Genomic DNA, 22,216 nt, shown 5'->3' on the forward strand with positions numbered 1-22,216 from the left:
ATCGGGCGACAAGCTGATCCTCCTTGGCGACTTTAACACCAGAGTTGGAAAGGACACAGGTCACTGGGGAGGGTGATCGGCAGAGAGAGGGTAGGGAAAACCAACTCCAACGGTACCCTCCTCCTGACAAAATGCTTAGAACACGGCCTTGTCATAACCAGCACCTTGTTCCGTCAGAGAGACAAGTACAAGGCTTCATGGCAACACCCTCGCTCCAAGCACTGGCATCTGCTAGACTACATCATCGTCGGAGCGAGGGACCACAAGGACGTGTACATCACCCGTGCCATGACAGGAGCTGACAACTGCTGGACGGACCACCGCCTAATCTGCTCTGTCATCACCATCAGTGTAGCCCCAAACCAGCGGCGGCAACAGAAACAATGCCGCAGGAAAATCAATGCTGGGGCACTCAAAGATCCTGCTAAAAAAGCCCTATTCAGCCAGTGCCTCATGACCAACCTGGTGACTCCCAGTGATCCAGAGACGCAGAGTGTCCACAGCGTCTGGTCTTCCCTCAAGGCCTCCATAATTAGCACCTGTGAAGAGATGCTCGGTCACTCCACCGGGAAACACCAAGACTGGTTCGACGAGAATGACCAGGAGATCCAGGAGCTAATAAGTCGCAAGCGCAAGGAATTCTTGGACTGGAAGCAGCAACACAACTCGAGGGCAAGAAAGCAGCTCTACAGACGTCTGAAGGCCAACAAAAACCTCGTGACCTACAGAACAGATGGTGGGTGGAAAAAGCACAGGAGATCCAGCAGCTAAGCTACAACCACAATGTGCGTGGATTCTTCAGTGCAGTAAAGACCACCCACGAACCAAGCACCCAAGGTCCTAGCCCATTGGTCGAAGAACAGAAAAGTTCTCATCAAGGACACCGAGGCAGTCAGTGCTCGCTGGAAGGAGCATTTTGAAGATCTCCTTAAGCGAGACTCTGTCTTCGACGTGAGTGTATTTGACTCCATCCCACAGCATGCTACGCACCACCATCTCAGTACAACCCAAAACCTTCATGAGGTTGAAAAGGCCGTTCAACAACTGAAGAACAACAAGGCTTCAAGAGCAGATGGAATCCCCGCTGAAGCACTATTGGCGTGAATACATGAGGTAATTTCTCTTTTTTGGAAGGAGGAGAGCAAGCCAGATACACCGTAATCGTGACCATCTTCAAGAAAGGTGATAAGTCCGATTGCGGTAACCACAGAGGAATTTCCCTGCTGTCTACCACAAGGAAACATATCGCAAGAATCCTCCTCAACTGCCTTCTCCCCATGGCAGAAGAGCTCCTCCTAGAGTCGCAATGCAGATTCCGCCCACTAAGGGGCACAATGGAGATGATCTTCACCGAGCGTCAAATTCAAGAGAAATGCAGGGAGCACCAACCTCTATACATGGCCTTCTTTGACCTCACAAAGGCCTTTGACATTGTCAACCGTGAGGGATTATGGAGTGTACTCTTCAAATTCGGCTGTCCGCAAAAATTTGTCACCATCCTCCACTTGCTTCATGATGACATGCAGGCCGTGATCCTGACCACTGGATCCACCACAGACTCAATTCATGGATCGGGGTGAAACAGGGTTGTGTCATCGCACTGACGCCCTTCTCGATCTTCCTTGCTGCAATGCTCCATCTCACCGTCAGTAAGCTTCCCGCTGGAGTGGAGATAAACTATAGAACAAACGGGAAACTGTTCAACCTCCATCGCCTTCAGACCAGATCCGAGGTCGTCCCATCCTCTGTCATCAAATTACAGTATGCAGATGATGCTTGCTTCTGCGCACACTCGGAGGCTGAACTCCAAACCATCATCAACACATTCACTGTAGCATGCGAGAGCATGGGTCTTAAACTAAACATCCATAAAATAAAGGTGCTCTATCAGCCTTTCCCCGCCACATTGTGCAGTCCCCCAATTATTAAAGTCCATGATGAGGCCTTGGACAACGTGGACCATTTTCCATACCTTGGGAGCCTACTGTCAACAAGGGCAGACATCGGCGACAAGGTACAGCACTGCCTTCAGTGTTCCAGTGCAGTCTTTTGTCGCCTGAGGAAGAGAGTGTTTGAAGATCAGAACCTTAAAACTGGCACAAAGCTCATGGTCTACAGAGCAGTAGTGATACCTGACCTCATATATGCTTCTGAGACATGGACTATGTACAGCAGGCACATTCCCTGGCAGGCAGGTAAATCCCCTGGACCTGATGGCTTGCATCCTGAGGTCGTAAGAGAAGTAACGGCAGGGATAGTGGATGCATTGGTTGTAATTTACCAAAATTCCCTGGATTCTGGGGAGGCCCTAGCAGATTGGAAAACTGCAAATGTAACGCCCCTGTTTAAAAAAGGAAGCAGACAAAAAGCAGGAAACTATAGACCAGTTAGTCTAACATCTATGGTTCGGAAGATGCTGGAGTCCATTATTAAAGAAGCAGTAGCAAGACATTTGGAAAACAAAATTCGGTCAGGCAGAGTCAGCATGGATTTATGAAGGGGAAGTCATGTTTGACAAATTTGCTAGAATTCTTTGAGGATGTAACGAACAGGGTGGACAAAGGAGAACCAGTGGATGTGGTGTATTTGGACTTCCAGAAGGCATTTGACAAGGTGCCACATAAAAGGTTACTGCACAAGATAAAAGATCTCGGGGTTGGGGGTAATATATTAGCATGGATAGAGGATTGGCTAACGAACAGAAAACAGAGAGTCTGGATAAATGGTTCATTCTCGGGTTAGCAATCAGTAACTAGTGGGGTGCCGCAGGGTTCAGTGCTGGGACCCCAACTATTTACAATCTATATTAACGACTTGGAAGAAGGGACCGAGTGTAACGTAGCCAAGTTTGCCGACGATACAAAGATGGGAGGAAAAGTGTGAGGAGGACACAGAAAATCTGCAAAAGGACATAGACAGGCTAAGTGAGTGGGCAAAAATTTGGCAGATGGAGTATAATGTTGGAAAATGTGAGGTCATGCACTTTGGCAGAAAAAATCAAAGAGTAAGTTACTATTTAAATGGAGAAAGATTGTAAAGTGCTGCAGTACAGCGGGACCTGGGGGTACTTGTGCATGAAACACAAAAGGATAGTATGCAGGTACAGCAAGTGATCAGGAAGGCCAATGGAATCTTGGTCTCTATTGCAAAGGGGATGGAGCATAAAAGCAGGGAAGTCTTGTTACAGCTGTATAGGGTATTGGTGAAGCCACACCTGGAATACTGCGTGCAGTTTTGGTTTCCATATTTACGAAAGGATATACTTGCTTTGGAGGCAATTCAGAGAAGGTTCACTAGGTTGATCCTGGGGATGAGGAGGTTGACTTATGAGGAAAGGTTGAGTAGGTTGGGCCTCTACTCATTGGAATTCAGAAGAATGAGAGGTGATCTTATCGAAACGTATAAGATTATGAGGGGGCCTGACAAGGTGGATGCAGAGAGGATGTTTCCACTGATGGGGGAGACTAGAACTAGGGGGCATAATCTTAGAATAAAGGGCTGCCCATTTAAAACTGAGATGAGGAGAAATTTCTTCTCTCAGAGGGTTGTAAATCTGTGGAATTCGCTGCCTCAGAGAGCTGTGGAAGCTGGGACATTGAATAAATTTAAGATAGAAATAGACAGTTTCTTGAATGATAAGCAAATAAGGGGTTATGGGAAGCAGGCAGGGAAGTGGACCTGAGTCCATGATCAGATCAGCCATGATCATATTGAGTGGGGGAGCAGGCTCGAGAGGCCGTATGGCCTTCTCCTGCTCCTATTTCTTATGTTCCTATGTTCTTATCAAAGCACTGGAGAAGAACCATCAGCGCTGCCTCCACAAGATCCTGCAAATCCATTGGCAGGATAGATGCACCAACGTCAGTGTTCTCGCCCAGGCCAACATCCCCAGTATCAATGCATTGACCACGCTCTGTCAGAGCTCCGATGCGGCAAGTGAGCCCCAGGTGGGCAGAGGAAATGCTTCGAGGACACCCTCAAGGCCTTCTTGAAGAAGCTCAACATCCCCACCGACACCTGGGAATCCCTGGCGCAAGATCGCTCAAAGTGGAAAGGAATAATCCGGGAAGGCGCCGAACACCTGGAGTCTCATCGCCGGGAGCAAGCAGAGACCAAGCGCAAACAGTAGAAGGAGAGCACGACAACCCAAGCACTTCAACAAATCGCCACTTCAACCAATGTCCTTTCAACCACCGTCTGCCCAACCTGCGACAGAGACTGTAGTTCCCCCATCGGACTCCTCAGTCATTTGAAAACTCATTTTTAATGTGGAAGCAAGTCATCCTCAACCCCGAGGGTCTGCCTATGATGATGATGACCCTTGTCTACTCTTTCTGTTACTTCTTCAAAGCATTGCTCAAGCAGGACTGTAACCTTTTGAAATCCATGCTGACCATTTTTATTATATTTTCAGTGTCTAGACGTTTTTCTATTACATCTTTGAGTAAGGATTCTATTACTTTTCCTAACACTGATGTTAAACTAATTGGTCCATCGTTCCCTGAACTTGTTCCATCTTCCTTTTTAAATATAGAAGTCACATTAGCTGTCCACCAGTCCTCTGGCACTATTCCCTTTTCTAATAAATATTTATATACACAGTGGTAATGTTCCTGGAGACCTGAGCCAATGATCTGGAGGCATGAGTTCCAAACCCCTCCACAGCAGCTGGGGAATTTAAATTCAAGTAATTAAATAAATCTGGAATAAAAAGTAGTTTCAATAATGGTGACCATGAAATTACTGGATTGTTGTAAAAACCCATCTGGTTCACTAATGTCCTTTAGGGAGAGAAATCCTTACCCGGTCTGGGCTTATATGTGATTCCACACCCACAGCAATGTGGTTGCCTCTTAACAGCCTCCTGAAATGGCCCAACGAGTTGAGGGCAATTAGGGATAAGAACATAAGAACAAAAGAATAAGGAATAGGAGTAGGCCATCTAGCCCCTCGAGCCTGCCCCGCCATTCAATAAGATCATGGCTGATCTGGTCGTGGACTCAGCTCCACTTACCCGCCCTCTCCCCGTAACCCTTAATTCCCTTATTGGTTAAAAATCTATCTATCTTTGACTTGAAAACATTCAATGAGCTAGCCTCAACTGCTTCCTTGGGCAGAGAATTCCACAGATTCACAACCCTCTGGGAGAAGAAATTTCTTCTCAACTCGGTTTTAAATTGGCTCCTCCGTATTTTGAGGCTGTGCCCCCTAGTTCTAGTCTCCCCCACCAATGGAAACAACCTCTCTGCCTCTATCTTGTCTATCCCTTTCATGATTTTAAATGTTTCTATAAGATCACCCCTCATCCTTCTGAACTCCAAGGATTAAAGACCCAGTCTACTCAATCTATCATCAGAAGGTAAACCCCTCATTTCTGGAATCAGCCTAGTGAATCGTCTCTGTACCCACTCCAAAGCAAGTATATCCTTCCTTAAGTAAGGTGACCAAAACTGCACGCAGTACTCCAGGTGCGGCCTTACCAATACCTTATACAGTTGCAGCAAGACCTCCCTGCTTTTGTACTCCATCCCTTTCGCAATGAAGGCCAATATTCCAATAAATGCTGGCCCTGCCAGCAACGCCCACATCAATGATTATTTTTTTTAAATGTCCTTTAGGGAAGGAAATCTGCCACCCTTACCCGGTCTGGCCTATATGTGACTCCAGACCTACAGCAATGTGGTTGACTCTTAACTGTCCTCTGACATGGCCCAGCGAGACACTCAGTTGTAACAAACTGCTACAAGAAACAATAATAAGAATAAAACCAGACGGATCACCCGGCATTGACCTCGATGCCGGCCTCCGACACAACAAAGGCACCCTCAAATTCCTCCTCACTAACATCTGGGGGCTTGTAACTTCTGGGGAGAGCTGTCCCACAAACTAGTCAAGCAACAGCCTGACTTAGTCATTCTCACAGAATCATACCTTTCCGCCAATGTCCCAGACTCCTCCACCACCATCCCTGGGTGGGGCAAGACAGACCCACCCGAGGTGGCAGCACAGTGGTATACAGTCGGGAAGGAGTGGGAGTCCTCACCATTGACTCCGGTTCCCGTGAAGTCTCATGGCTTCAGGTCAAGCATGGGCAAGGAAACCTCCTGCTGATTACCACCTACTGCCCTCCCTCAGCTGAGGAATCAGTACTCCTCCATGTTGAACACCATTTGGAAGAAGCACTGAGGGTAAGCAAGGGCACAGAATGTACTCTGGGTGGGAGACTTCAAAGTCCCAAGGCGCTTCCCAGTAGTGTTATAAGACAAATATTTGACACCGAGCCACATAAGGAGAAATTACGGCAGGCGAACAAAAGCTGGGTCAAAGAGATAGGTTTTAAGGAGCGTCTTAAAGGAGGAAAGAGAGGTAGAGAGGTTTAGGGAGGGAGTTCAAGAGCTTAGGGCCCAGGCAGCTGAAGGCACAGCCATTGAAGGTTGAGTGATTATAATCAGGAATGCTCAAGAGGGCAGAATTTGAGGAGTGCAGATATCTCGGGGGGTTGTGAGGCTGGAGATTACAAAAATAGGGAGGGGCGAGGCCATGGAGGGATTTGAAAACAAGGATGAGAATTTTGAAATCGAGGCGTTGCTTAACTAGGAGCCAATATAGGTCAGCAAGCACAGGGGTGATGGGTGAGTGCGACTTGGTGTGAGTTAGGACACGGGCTGCCGAGTTTTGGATGAGCTCAAGTTTACGTAGGGAGGTCAGCCAGGAATGCGTTGGAATAGTCAAGTCTAGAGGTAACATAGGCATGGATGAGGGTTACAGCAGCAGATGAGCAGAGGCAAGGACAGAGACGGGCGATGTTACGGAGGTGGAAATAGGCGGTCTTAGTTATACTGCAGATATCTGGTCGGAAACACATTTCTGGGTCAAATTTCACATCAAGATTGTGAATAGTGTGGTTCAGCCTCAGGCAGATGTGAAGGAGAAGGATGGAGTCAGTGACTGGGGAATGGAGTTTGTGGCGGGAACCAAAGACAATGGCTTCGGTCTTCCTAATATTTCATTGGAGAATATTTCTGCTCATGCGGTACTGGATGTCGGACAAGCAGTCTGACAATTTAGAGACCGTGGAGGGGTCGACAGAAGTGGTGGTGAGGTGGAGCTGGGTGTCGTTAGCGACATGTGGAAGCTGACGCCGTGTTTTCAGATGATGTCACCAAGGGGCAGCATGTAGATGAGAAATAGGAGGGGGCCAAGGATAGATCCTTGGGGAACACCAGAGGTAACGATGCGGGAGTGGGAAGAGAAGCCGTTGCTGGAGATTTTCTTGCTACGATTAGATAGATAAAATGGAACCAGGCGAGTGTAGTTCCAACCTGCTGGACATTGGTGGAGAGGCGTTGGAGGAGGATGGAGTGATCAACTGTGTCAACAGCTGCAATGAGGTCAAGAAATACGAGGAGGGATAGTTTACCTTTGTCAAACTCACAAAGGATGTCATTTATGACTCCTCCCTAACCGTTTCAAATTGCCTGTGTCATCCCTTCCTTTGTTGTCTCTGTACTTAGTGTATGCCCTTTTCTTTAATTTCTTCATTTTAATGTCGCCCTTTTCTTTAATTCATCCATGGTGTGTCATTACTGACTATTGTTTTTGCTCTTTAGTGGGATATTTTTCTTCTGGACATTATTGATCACATTTTGTAATATTTCCCACTGTTGTTCTTGTTCTTTGTTTGTCAATAATTTTTTCCAGATTACTTTCTTTAGTTCCATTCTCATCTCCTTAAAAATTAGCTATCACCCCCCCCCCCCCCAAATTTATTACTTGGTCTTTATCTTACTTATGTCCTCAATTTTTATTTTAAACCTAATTATATTATGATCGCTATTGCCTAATGTTCCCCTACACTTACTTCTCTTACTTATGTCCTCAATTTTTATTTTAAACCTAATTATATTGTGATCGCTATTGCCTAATGTTCCCCTATACTTACTTCTCTTACTTATGTCCTCAATTTTTATCTTAAATCTAATTATGCTGTGATCGCTATTGCCTAGGTGTTCCCCTACGCTTACTTCTCTTACTTATGTCCTCAATTTTTATCTTAAACCTATTTATGCTGTGATCGCTGTTGACTAGATGTTCCCCTATGCTTCCTGTATCTGTTCTGGTTCATTATACATTACTAGATCCAGCAGTGCTCCCTCTCTTGTTTGCCTTTTAAATACTGGGTATGTATTTCACTCAGGTCAGACTAGACAGTGGGAAGTAACAGGATAGAATGTCTGCGGAACTCCTCCCGATCTCCTGCATACCTTCAGTGGAAGAATGGCATACCCCACCCCCGCAGAAATCCCAGGTGAACATTTCTAATATAATAGACTCATTAAAAAATACACAATTTCGGAAAGAAAAATTATAAAACTTCATGGGAACTTGTTGAATTTGCCTGTGAGAAGTTTCCCCACAGTGGCCTGGCCTCCCGCCTGGGGCTTGAGGTCGAACCTTTGGCCCCAAGTTTCCACACGCTACAAGACGGGCGCCATGGCAGCTTGGCACGGCGCCCAGGGGGCGGAGCCTACCACTCACGCTGATTTTGTAAGTGGGAGGGGGCGGGTAGTATTTAAATTAGTTTTTTTCGTGCCGGCAACCCTGCGCGTGCGCATTGGAGCGTTCGCGCACGCGCAGTGTGAAGGAAACATTGGCACTTGGCCATTTTTGTAGTTCTTTGTAGCTGTTTAATTTTTGAACATTTTTTAATAAAAGCACATTGCCCTTCCATGATCAGCACTGAGGCTTCTTGCAGCAGTGAGAAGGCTGCAGGAAGCCTCAGAAGTTGAGGCAGCCGTTTCCCGACGGCCTCCCCCCGCCTGCCGTTGGGAATGGCTGCCTCAACTTCTGAGGCTTCCTGCAGCCTTCTCACTGCCTCCTCCCCCCCCCCCCCCGCCGTTGGGAACGGCTGCCTCCTCCCTGCCTCCCCCCCGCTGCGGTCGGTCGGGCCCTTACTGCCCTAATTCTGTTCTAACTAACTAGAACTGCAGAAGAAAAAATGTGGAGAATTGCGATTTCTAAGATAGTCCGTTCTCCACCAGTTGCTCCTAAAAATCAGGAGCAAATCATGTGGAAACTTGGGGCCAAATCCGGGGCTTGAGTGCTGGGGATTTCCAGCTGCTGTGGACACATCCTGTGCCTATGTGAGAGCAAGAGATGCACTACCGGAGTTCAGGCTTGCACCCTGCCCTTGTGAAACATTTATGGGCAATGTAGGTGCCGTTGAAAGCATCGCCTGCACCACAGGCCAAGAACAAATAGAACAAAAAAATGAAGCATGTTCAAATCCAGCTTCTGCACAGCAACAAAAGCAGCACTGTTCCTTCATCAGCAATCCGGCATTACCTTTGCAAAGGCTTTTTGGATATGGTACAAGATCCTGAAGAAGTCGAATCTCCAAGGGCTAATGTTACAAAGCTTCTTCTAATACCTCATTTTGAAAATAAGGAACATGGACAAAGGTTGCGTATCTGACACCATGCGCCTGTTGGCAAAATCAATGCAGGGCATTGTGAGAAACCCAAAGCCCAGGTAAAAGAGACCCTTTGTTACAGGGCTCGAAACCAAGTTATGTCAAGTCACTCATGTTATCTGCAATGTCAATCATCAAATACAAGTTGGCTCTTATGCCCGACATGAAATGCGGTTTTCGCTGCTTTCTTTGTTGGTGTTCTCTATCAGGCTGTCGGAACTTCACTTTCAGTTCGACATTACACGCAGCCAAACTGCTATGTTCTGGAGTCGTGGTCAATCCCACTTAAGTAGCTAACGCAGTACCTGATTAGCGAATGCCGCTGTGTCACCAAAAATGTTTGAACCTAAGTTTCTTTAAAGACTCAGTGGCCTGCGATGATTGCACGATTACACAGGTGCAGAAATGTATGTGCCTCGATACTTATAAACGCACATCCCTCAGACGCAGGTCCTTATAGGATACTGAGGGGGCTCGACAAGGTAGATGCAGAGAGGATGTTTCCCCTCGTGGGGAATCTAGAACCAGTGGGGCATAGTTTAAGAATAAAGGGTTGCCCATTTAGAACTGAGATGAGGAGAAATTTCTTCTCTCAGTGGGTCGTGAATCTTTGGAATTCTCTGCGCCAGGGAGCAGTGGCGACTGGGTCATTGAATATATTTAAGGCGGAGATAGACAGATTTTTGAGTGATAAGGGAGTAAAGGGTTATGAGGAGCGGGCAGGGAAGTGGAGCTGAATCCATGATCAGATCAGCCATGATCTTATTGAATGGCGGAGCAGGCTCGAGGGGCCAAATGGCCTACTCCTGCTCATATTGCTTATGTTCTTATACCCTTGCAATGCCCCATAACCTTTTTGGTGAGTTAAGCAATACTTACAAGGGTCCATTATTTTCCCCTGTTCGTCATGGGTGGGGATATTGTAGAGAATGGGGCATTGCACGGTTGTGTGGGTGTAAGGGGTTGGAGGTCTTGCGTGACCGTGGGATATCATATCAACATGACTATTGCACAGTATGGCCATTCTCTGGCTCTGCACCAGCAGTTTCCGTTTTTAAAAGTCCTTCCTTTAACTTAAAAGTCAACGATTTCCTAGAATTAACCATGAATTGCTTTCATAATGTTTAAAACGCCAATTAGGCCACTTGAAATCCTCCTCCTTTCCAAAGAAAACAAGCCCAGTTCCCTAACCCTTTGCCCGTTACACAAGTTTGAGATACTCTGAACCAATTTGATTGCTGCCCTCTTCAAAGCCAATAATATCTCTTTCTACGACCAGGTGACCAGAACTGGACCTTCTATAGTAACACAGCCTCATTTGATTTGTACTGTAATGAAGATTGTTGATTTATTCCTCAATTTTTCTGTTTTATTTGCAGAAACATAGGCGCGGTAATTGATAGCTTGATTTTTGGAACTCTGCCAGCTGGGATGGTTCCCCGCTGACACAAGTTAGGCAAGTTTCAGTGAATTTATTCCAAGTTCCATTGTTGCTCACTGAGCCTCTTAGTCATATTTTGACAAATCGGTGATCTGTGTAATTCTACTGAGTTTAAATGAGCAAATGTGTGATCAGCAAACTGCTTGAACAATCGAGTGCTCTGGGGCCCCTCAAAGGAACAGCAGGTGATTCTACAAGAGACAGTTTCACAATATTGTACATACATACCATGGGGAGTAAACACTTACATGCAATGTGATAAAACAATTGCCCAGGTTTCCTGGATTAGCTAGATGTCGTGGTATTAAATCCATGCAGACTTGTAAAAAGAAAAAGACTTGCAGTTATATAGCACCTTTCATTGCCTCAGGACGTCCCAAAACGCTTTTCAGCCAAAGAAGTACTTTTGGAGTGTAGTCACTGTTGTAATGTGGGAAACGGGGCAGATAATTTGTGCACAACAAGCTCCCACAGACAGCAATGTGATAGTGACCAGATAATCTGTTTTTGTTATATTGATTGAGGGATAAATATAGGCCTCAGGACACTGGGGATAACTTGGAGTACAAAAGCAGGGCGGTCCTGCTGCAAGCTGTATAGGGAATCGGTAAGGCCGCACCTGGAGTACTGCGTGCAGTTTTGGTCACCTTACTTAAGGAAGGATATACTAGCTTTGGAGGGGGTACAGAGACGATTCACTAGGCTGATTCCGGAGATGAGGGGGCTACCTTATGATGATAGATTGAGTAGACTGAGTCTTTACTCGTTGGAGTTCAGAAGGATGAGGGGTGATCTTATAGAAACATTTAAAATCATGAAAGGGATAGACAAGATAGAGGCAGAGAGGTTGTTTCCACTGGTAGGGGAGACTAGAACTAGGGGGCACAGACTCAAAATACGGGGGAGCCAATTTAAAACCGAGTTGAGAAGGAATTTCTTCTCCCAGAGGGTTGTGAATCTGTGGAATTCTCTGCCCAAGGAAGCAGTTGAGGCTAGCTCATTGAATGTATTCAAGTCACAGATAGATTTTTAACCAATAAGGGAATTAAGGGTTACGGGGAGAGGGCGGGTAAGTGGAGCTGAGTCCACGACCAGATCAGCCATGATCTTATTGAATGGCGGAGTCGGCTCGAAGGGCTAGATGGCCTACTCCTGTTCCTAATTCTTATGTTCTTATAACTCCCTGCTCTTCTTCAAATAGTGGCCGTGGGATCTTTTACGTCCACGAGAGAGCAGATGGGGCCTCGGTTTAACGTCTCACCCGAAAGATGGCACCTCTGACAGTGCAGCACTCCCTCAGCACTGCACTGGGAGTGTCAGCCTGGATCTTTGTGTTCAAGTTCCTGGAATCTCCCCTGTTTGCTTCTGGGTCTATACTGTGTGAGCTGATCTCAGACGGTGAAGCAATTGGGCACTACAGTCAGCCTCACCGTCCCTGGGCTAAGGAGGGGACAAGAAAATAAACCAGCAGGAGATCCTGCTTCCCAATTGCTAATGGTCTCATCTGGAATTTCATTGGGTGAAATCAGACTTAGGCTCAGCAAAAGTTGTCCTCTACCTGATCCCGCTCTTCAAGCTCAAGTTTGAAGAATGGCTTCTTGAGCAAAGTATCGGAGGAATGAAATCCTGGATGACTTTGATCATCTCCAACCACACTTGCATGCCCATTAGCTGACGTCCAGCTAGTAACAGAGAAAAGAAAGAAAGACTTGCATTTCTATAGCACCTTTCACGACCGCCCGATGTCCCGAAGTGCTTTACTGCAAATGAACTACTTCTTGAAGTGTAGTCACTGTTGTAATGCAGGAAACGCGACAGCCAATTTCCTCACAGCAAGCTCCCACAAACAGCAATGCGATAAAACCAGATAATCCATTTTAGATTAGATTTTAGAAAGGCCAGGCGTTAGGTCATGTGACTGTAATGGGTTTGCTTCACGGGTTCTTTGCTTAAGAATTCATAGCAACTCATTGCTTTTAAGAACTAGTTGGTTTATTAGCAAAAGGTTTAACAATCACACGACACATTACCAGTTCATCCACTAGGCTCACAACTGCATACCTTATCGTGGATCCCCAAAGGGAGGGAGGGAGGGCAGTGGGGAGGGAGCGGGGATGGTGGGGAGACGGTGGGGAGGAGAGATGGTGGGGAGGGAAGACAGTGGAGAGGGGGGACGGTGGGGAGGGAGGGGAGGGGAGAAGAAGGAGCGGGGATGGTGGGGGCGGGGGGAGGGGGGACGGTGGGGAGGGAGGGGAGGGGAGAAGAGGGAGCGGGGATGGTGGATGGGAAGGGTGGATGGTGGGGAGGGAGTGGGGACACTGGGGAGGGAGGGGAGGGGAGAAGAGGGAGGGGGAGCGGTGGGGAGGGAGGGGGCATGGTGGGATGCCCAATCACAATGTTGCCATCACGATGAGCGTGGGGCAGGCTCAATGGACCAGCTGGTCTTTTCCTGGCCCTCAATTTCGTGTTGGTAATGAATCAGTATCTTGCCCAAGTGGCCATTGGATTCAGATAGTAGGTGCTGCAGTGAGAGGGATGCAGGAATCAATGGCAATGTTGCTGTTACGCCCTGCGCTCCTGCAGTGGTCTGGGGGGCGGGGGTCTGTGTACGTCGCTTGCTGGCTTTACAATGGAAAAAAAACGCACGTGTGCGGAAATTTGAATGAACCGTGCAGCCCATTAATGGGGTCGTTCGCCCCACCCCCCCAACAAATAGAGTGAACATTGATCACTGCCCCTGTTATGTATTCAACCAGCATTGTAACGTATGTATAATCTGACCTAAATTGTATACTGTGAGAACACTGACCATTAGGTGGGAGACACTCCTAACCTGGACCTTCAGGTATAAAAGGGGAAGCTCCACCCACCTTCATCACTTGAGTGCTAAGGAATAAAGGACAGGTCACAGACTGACCTTCTCTCAAGCATGGGCCTCGTGTGCATTTATACTGTATAGTAAGGACCTATCAGCCCCGTCACATCCTATGCTTGCCCAATGTGCAAAGACACACGGTATTTCAGCGGATAACTCAGGGACGAAACTGGAACCTCCTTGTCGGAACGGCTTGGCGATGGGCCGCTGGAGCACCGGGCGGGTTACAGCCCACTCTGAAGGAAAGGCGGGAGGACAGAGATTTCCTTGGTCCCGCCCCAACCCGGGCGATATATGGTGAGTGACAGCCTGCAGCTGGCTAATAAAACGCCCATAAAAGTTTATTCGCTCTCGATAGACCTGTAAAATCTAAAACCAACACAGCTTGATAGACCACGTCCGCTTTCCCCCAAATATAGCCTGCCAACTGGAGTAATCGCTCCTCATTAAAGACAGACCCTCCTTTCTATCGAGTGCAGGGTGAGAGCCTGGGGAGGGGGCCGCAAACCCAGGCACCTTGATGATGAATATCACGGGTGGGGGGTGGGAGGTTGCAGGGGTAAAGCTCGGGGTGGAATACTTACTGGACTGTTGAGAAAGATGCAGCAACGTACACTGTGTGCGCTGGAGGTGGCAGGATTCACTGCCACCCGCTGCCCGCCACCGACACACAGGCCTTCTTGTCTTTGTCGATCCGTGCAATGCCGTTCTGCCCCAGCCGTGAAATGCGACAGGGTGCGGCAACAACGACCTTCCCTACTCTTAAAAAAGAAAGAAAGAGTTGCATTTCTATAGCGCCTTTCACGACCACCGCACATCCCAAAGCGCTTTACAGCCAATGAAGTACTTTTTGGAGTGTGGTCACTGTTGTAATGTGGGAAACGCGGCAGCCAAATTGCGCACAGCAAGCTCCCACACACAGCAATGCGATAATGACCCAGATAATCTGTTTTAGTGATGTTGATTGAGGGATAAATATTGGCCCCAGGACAACTGCCTTGCTCTTCGTCAAAATAGTGCCATGGGATATTTTACATCCACTTGAGAGAGCAGACGGGGCCTCGGTTTATCATCATCATCATAGGCAGTCCCTCGAAATCGAGGAAGACTTGCTTCCACTCTAAAAGTGAGTTCTCAGGTGATTGAACAGTCCAATACGAGAATTACAGTCTCTGTCACAGGTGGGACAGACAGTGGGTGAAGGAAAGGGTGGGTGGGGAGTCTGGTTTGCCGCACGCTCCTTCCGCTGTCTGCATGCTGTCAACAACGAGACTCGAGGTGCTCAGCGCCCTCCCGGATACTCTTCCTCCACTTTGGGCAGTCTTTGGCCAGGGACTCCCAGGTGCCGGTGGGGATGATGCATTTTATCAAGGAGGCTTTAACGGTGTCCTTGAAATGTTTCCTCACCTGGGGCTCGCTTGCCATGTAGGAGTTCCGAGTAGAGCGCTTGCTTTGGGAGTCTTGTGTCAGGCATGTGGACAATGTGGCCCGCCCAACAGAGGTGGTCGAGTGTGGTCAGTGCTTCGATACTGGTCTGAGCAAGAACACTGACATTGGTGCGTCTATCCTCCCAGAGGATTTGCAGAATTTTGCGGAGGCAGAGTTGGTGGTATTTCTCCAGCGATTTGAGGTGTCTACTGTACAAGGTCCACGTCTCTGAGCCATAGAGGAAGGCAGGTAACATTTCACCCAAAAGACGGCACCTCCGACAGTGCAGCACTCCCTCAGCACTCCACTGGGAGTGTCAATCTAGATTTATGTGCTCAAGTTCCTGGAGTGGGACGTGAACCCACAGCCTTCTGACTCAGAGGCAAGAGTGCTACCCACTGAGCCATAGCTGATACTTGAGCTGCAACTGACATAGCTTGACCCAAAGGAACATAAGAACATAGGAAATAGGCGCAGGAGTAGGCCATTTGGCTCCTCGAGCCTGCTCCGCCATTTAATACGACCATGGCTGATCTGATCATGGACTCAGGTCCACTTCCCTGCCCGCTCCCCATAACCCCTTATTTCCTTAGCGTTTAAGAAACTGTCTATCTCTGTCTTAAATGTATTCAATGTCCCAGCTTCCACAGCTCTCTGAGGCAGCGAATTCCACAGATTTACAACCCTCTGAGAGAAGAAATTCCTCCTCATCTCAGTTTTAAATGGGCGGCCCCTTATTCTAAAATTATGCCCCATAGTTCTAGTCTCCCCCATCAGCGGAAACATCCTCTCTGCATTCACCTTGTCGAGCCCCCTCATAATCTTATACGTTTCGATAAGATCACCTCTCATTCTTCTAAATTCTAATGAGAAGAGGCCCAACCTACTCAATCTTTCCTCAAAAGTCAACCCCCTCATCTCCGGAATCAACCGAGTGAACCTTCTCTGGAACTGCCTCCAAAGCAAGCATATCCTTTCTTAAATATGGAAACCAAAACTGTATGCAGTATTCCAGGTGTGGCCTCACCAATACCCTGTTATCAGCCACTGGGAAGCTCATCGCTAGAATCCTCCTCAACCGTCTTCTCCCCGTGGCTGAGGAGCTCCTTCCGGAGTCACAGTGCGGATTCCATCCACTACGGGACACAACGGACATGATCTTTACGGGGCGACAGCTGCAGAAAAAATGCAGGGAACAGCACCAACCCTTGTACATAGACTTCTTTGACCTTACAAAGGCCTTTAACACTGTTAACCGCGAGGGACTATGGAGTGTCCTCATCCATTTCGGCTTCCCCCAAAAGTTTGTCACCATCCTCCGCCTGCTCCATGATGACATGCAAGCCATGATCCTGACCAACGGATGCACCACAGACCCAACCCACGTCCGACCGGAGTCAAGCAGGGCTGTGTCATCGCACCAACCCTCTTCTCGATCTTCCTCGCTGCAATGCTCCACCTCACACTCAACAAGCTCCCCACTCGAGTGGAACTAAACTACAGAACCAGTGGGAACCTGTTCAACCTTCGTCGTCTCCAGGCCAGATCCAAGAACGTCCCATTCTCTGTCGTCGAGCTACAGTACGCGGATGACGCTTGTGTCTGCGCACATTCAGAGACTGAACTCCAAGTCACAGTCAATATCTTCACTGGGGCGTACGAAAGCATGGGCCTTACGCTAAACATCCGTAAGACAAAGGTCCTCCACCAACCTGACCCCGCCACACAGCACTTGATGGATCATCAAGATCCATGGCACGGCCCTGGACAACGTGGACCACTTTCCATACCTTGGGAGCCTACTATCAGCAAGGGCAGACATCGACGATGAGGTTCACCACCTCCTCCAGTGCGCCAGCACAGCCTTCGGCCGCCTGAGCAAGAGAGTGTTCGAAGATCAGGCCCTCAAATCTGGCATCAAGCTCATGGTCTACAGGGCTGTAGTGATACCCGCCCTCCTGTGTGGCTCAGAGATGTGGACCATATACAATAAACATCTCAAATTGCTGGAGAAATACGACCAAAGATGTCTCCGCAAGATCCTGTAAATCCCCTGGGAGGACAGACGCGCCAATGTTAGTGTCCTCGATCAGGCCAACATCCCCAGCATCGAAGCACTGACCACACTCGACCAGTTCCATTGGGTGGGCCACATTGTTCGCATGCCTGACACAAGACTCCCAAAGCAAGCGCTCTACTCGGAACTCCATCACGGCAAGCGAGCCCCAGGTGGGCAGAGGAAACGTTTCAAGGACACCCTCAAAGCTTCCTTGACAAAATGCAACATCCCCATCGACACCTGGGAGTCCCTGGTCAAAGACCGCCCTAAGTGGAGGAAGAGCATCCGGGAGGGCGCTGAGCACCTCGAGTCTCGTCGCCGAGAGCATGCAGAAAACAAGCGCAGGCAGTGGAAGGAGCGTGTGGAAAACCAGACTCCTGACCCACCTTTTCCTTCAATGACTGTCTGTCCCACCTGTGACAGAGACTGTAATTCCCCTATTGGATTGTTCAGTCACCTAAGAACTCACTTTTAGAGTGGAAGCAAGTCTTCCTCGATTTTGAGGGACTGCCTATGATTATGACCCTGTATAACTGTAGCAAGACTTCCCTGCTTTTATACTCCATCCCCTTTGCAATAAAGGCCAAGATACCATTGGCCTTCCTGATCACTTGCTGTCCCTGCATACTATCCTTTTGTGTTTCATGCACAAGTACCCCCAGGTCCTGCTATACTGCAGCACTTTGCAATCTTTGTCCATTTAAATAATAACTTGCTCTTTGACTTTTTTCTGCCAAAGTGCATAACCTCACACTTTCCAACACTATACTCCAACTGCCAAATTTTTGCACACGCACTTAGCCTGTCTATGTCCTTTTGCAGTTTTTTGGGTCCGCCTCACACATTGCTTTTCCTTCCATCTTTGTATCATCAACAAACTTGGCCACGTTACACTCAGTCCCTTCTTCCAAGTCGTCAATTTAGATTGTAAATAGTTGGGGTCCCAGCACTGATCCCTGCGGCACCCCACTAGTTACTGATTGCCAATCCAAGAATGAACCATTTATCGTGACTCTCTGTTTTCTGTTCGTTAGCTAATTCTCTATCCATGCTAATATATTACCCCCAACCCTGTGAACTTTTATCTTGTGCAGTAACCTTTTATGTGGCACCTTGTCAAATGCCTTCTTGAAGTCCAAATACACCACATCCACTGGTTCCCCTTTATCCACCCTCTTCGTTACATCCTCAAAGAATTCCAGCAAATTTGTCAAACATGACTTCCTCTTCATAAATCCATGCTGACTCTGCCTGACTGAATTATGTTTTTCCAAATGTCTTGCTCCTGCTTCTTTAATATGGACTCCAACATTTTCCCAACCATAGATATTAGGCTAACTGGTCTATAGTTTCCTGCTTTTTGTCTGCCTCCTTTTTTAAATAGGGGCATTACATTTTCAGTTTTCCAATCTGCTGGGACCTCCCCAGAATCCAGGGAATTTTGGTAAATTACAACCAATACATTCACTATCCCTGCCGCTACTTCTCAAGACCTTAGGATGCAAGCCATCAGGTCCAGGGGATTTATCCGCGTTTAGTCCCATTATCTTACTGAGTACCATCTCCTTAGTGATTGTGATTGTGTTAAGTTCCTCCCCCCCTATAGCCTCTTGACTATCCACTGTCGGAATATTTTTAGTGTCCTCTACCGTAAAGACTGATACAAAATATTTGTTCAGAGTTTCTGCCATCTCCATGTTCCCCATTACTAATTCCTGGGTCTCGTCCTCTAAGGGACCAACATTTACTTTAGCCACTCTTTTCCTTTTTATATACCGTAGAAACTCTTGCTATCTGTTTTTATATTTCGTGCTAGTTTACTTTCATAGTCTATCTTCCCTTTCTTAATCATTTTTTTAGGACACCTCTGTTCGAGGAGAATCATTTGCCGCGCTATTCAGAACGGCATTTCTCTTCTCTCTTTTTCGTCGACCTTCTAGCTGGAAAATAATGTCGAAAATACATTTTCGAAAGCCCAATCATTGGTTAAAGTCACCTTTCATAACACAGTGAGGGTCCGGAGGTGCCCAGGTTCATTCACATGGCAGATTCATGTCACGTTGAGGGTCGGAGAAACAGATTGTTGTTCTAAAAAGACAGTCAACGGTGTTTTTATGCCTTTCATAAGTGCGCATTTTTATTGCTTTTTAGTTATTTGCACACAGTGGTCCCTTTCTATAACGTGGCAATGCCTTGGCCCCACGGGGTGGTGTGGTTATAAGCCCCCAAATCATACCGGGCAATTATTGTATGAATGCTTCGTATGTTCGCAGCATATTCCTTTGTTTCCTGTTTTAAAGGCAACACTAAGCTGCTAATTTAAACAGATTAATGCCTCTTGTCAAAATAGCAGACTCCGATATTGGTCTTGAATGCATCAAGCATTCACAGGGTATAATCGCAGGGCATAATTGATGTACGCGGTTTCTGTGTGAGGTCAGAGCCTGAGAAAATGAGGCTGTTTTATATGACTTCCCTGTTAACGTATTTAGTGAAACCAAATTTCCTCGTACACTGCGGACTGTGCCTGAGAATGAATCATCTTCTGTTTTATTCATGGCTTCAGTGAAACATGGGGAATCATCAGAGAATCGCAGATATTTACGGCACAGAAGGAGGCCATCCGGCACATCATGTCCGTGCTGGCCGACAAAGAGCTACCCAGCCTAATCCCACTCTCCAGCTCTTGGTCCGTAGCACTGTCGGTTACGGCACTTCAAGGGTATATCCAAGTACCCTTTAAATGTGATGAGGGTTTCTGCCTCTACCACCCTATCAGGCAATGGGTTCCAGACCCCCACCACCCTCTGAATGAAAAAAGTTCTTCAACTCGCCTCTAATCCTTTGACCAGTGATCTCGCCTCTCCCCTCGCACAGTCAAACAGCTGGTAAATACATGGGGTGGACACATGGGGTCCTGCTCAGATGTGATACCCCCCCACAATCAAACAGCCCTTCAATACTCAACTCTTTTTAAAAGGGTGGGGGCTGCTCTCTGAAGAAGGGGGAGAAGAAAAAACAAAGTAGATGCCATGAGGGTTTCTGCCTCTTCCACCTTTTCAGGCAGTGAGTTTCAGATCCCCACCACCCTCTGGGTGAAGAAATCTCCCCTCAAATCCCCTCTAATCCTTTAACCAACTACTTTAAATCTATGCCCACTGGTTGTTGACCCCTCTGCTAAGGGAAATAGGTCCTTCCTATCCACTCTATCTAGGCCCCTCATAATTTTATACACCTCAATCAGGTCTCCCCTCAGCCTCCTCTGTTCCAAAGAAAACAAACCCAGCCTATCCAATCTTCCCTCATAGCTAAAATTCTCCAGTCCTGGCAACATCCTGGTAAATCTCCTCTGTCCCCTCTCTAGTGCAATCACATCTTTCCTGTAATGTGGTGAGCAGAACTGCATGCAGTACTCTAGCTGTAGCCTAACTAGTGTTTTATACAGTTCAAGCATAACCTCCCTGCTCTTGTATTCTATGCCTCGGCTAATAAAGGCAAGTATCCCGTATGCCTTCTTAACCACCTTATCTACCTGTCCTGCTAGCTTCAGGGATCTGTGGACCTGCACTCCAAGGTCCCTTTGTTCCTCTACACTTCTCAGTGTTGTACCATTTAATGTGTGCTCCCTTGCCTTGTTAGCCCTCCCCAAATACATTACCTCACACTTCTCTGGATTAAATTCCATTTGCCGCTTTTCTGACCAGTCCATTTATATCTTCCTGCAGTCTACAGCTTTCTTCCTCACTATCAACCACACGGCCACTTTTTATATCATAAATCCTCTTTCAGTAAGTTATGACTCAAGTGTCTTGTTTCTTGCCATTTGATAGTCCCACATCACATTGTAAAATAAATATATATAAAGAAAGGCTTGCATTTATATAGCACCTTTTACGACCACCAGACATCTCAAAGAGCTTTACAACCAATGAAGTGTAGACACTGTTGTATTGTGGGAGACGCAGCAGCCAATTTGCGCACAGCAAGTTCCCAAAAACAGCAATGTGATAATGACCAGATAATCTGTTTTAGTGATGCCGGGCAAGGGATAATTATTGGCCCCAGGACACCGGGGATAACTCCCCTGCTCTTCTTCGAAATAGTGCCGTGGGATCTTTAACATTCACCGGAGAGAGCAGACGGTTTTACATCTCACCCAAAAGACAGCACCTCCGGCAGTGCAGGGCTCCCTCAGCACTGCGCTGCAGTGTCAGCCTAGATTTATGTGCTCAAATCTCTGGAGTGAGACTTGAAGCCATAACTTTCTGACTCAGAGACGAGGGTGCTACCCACTGAGCCACAGCTGACACTAAAAATAACACACCACACGACTAGCAGAAGCCACTCAACTTTCTGTCTTAAACCGAGGTGGCACAGGGTAGGAAAATGATGCACAGATGCACGCTGGGCGACGTGTGTCTGGATGATCAGCGGCTTTTGTCGAATGTCCGTGTAGAAAAGCCTTTTCAACTGCCCGTGAGTGCCAATTTTCTTTTCCTTTTCCATCCCTGTGGTTGCCCCAGCAACACGATCTTTATAATGTACAACAAACAGGGGAAGCCAGTCTCCTGGCATGTTTGCTGTTTGCAGGCAGACTCTCCACATTTGGAGTGGTTTGATGTGCAATTTGTTCCCTGTGGTGCTGTTGTATTGCGGGTACCTGTGTCGGAGCACTGGATAGTACTGGCAGCTCCACATCGCCCTCTGGTTAGGACAGGAGAGCTGCACCTGCACACTTACATCTGCTCCCCAGCCATCCTTATCATTGGAAAGCAACTGGTGGGCAATCAGTTTCTTCGACAACCTTTTGGCTGGCACGCACACAGGGAACGGTAGCATAGTGGTTATGTCACTGGGCTAATAATCCAGAGGCTTGGACTAATGATCTAGGGTTATGAGTTCAAACCTCACACCAACTGGGTGTATTTGAATTCAGTTAAT

Source organism: Pristiophorus japonicus, chromosome 12 (genome assembly GCF_044704955.1).
Source record: "Pristiophorus japonicus isolate sPriJap1 chromosome 12, sPriJap1.hap1, whole genome shotgun sequence".
NCBI lineage: Eukaryota > Metazoa > Chordata > Chondrichthyes > Pristiophoridae > Pristiophorus > Pristiophorus japonicus.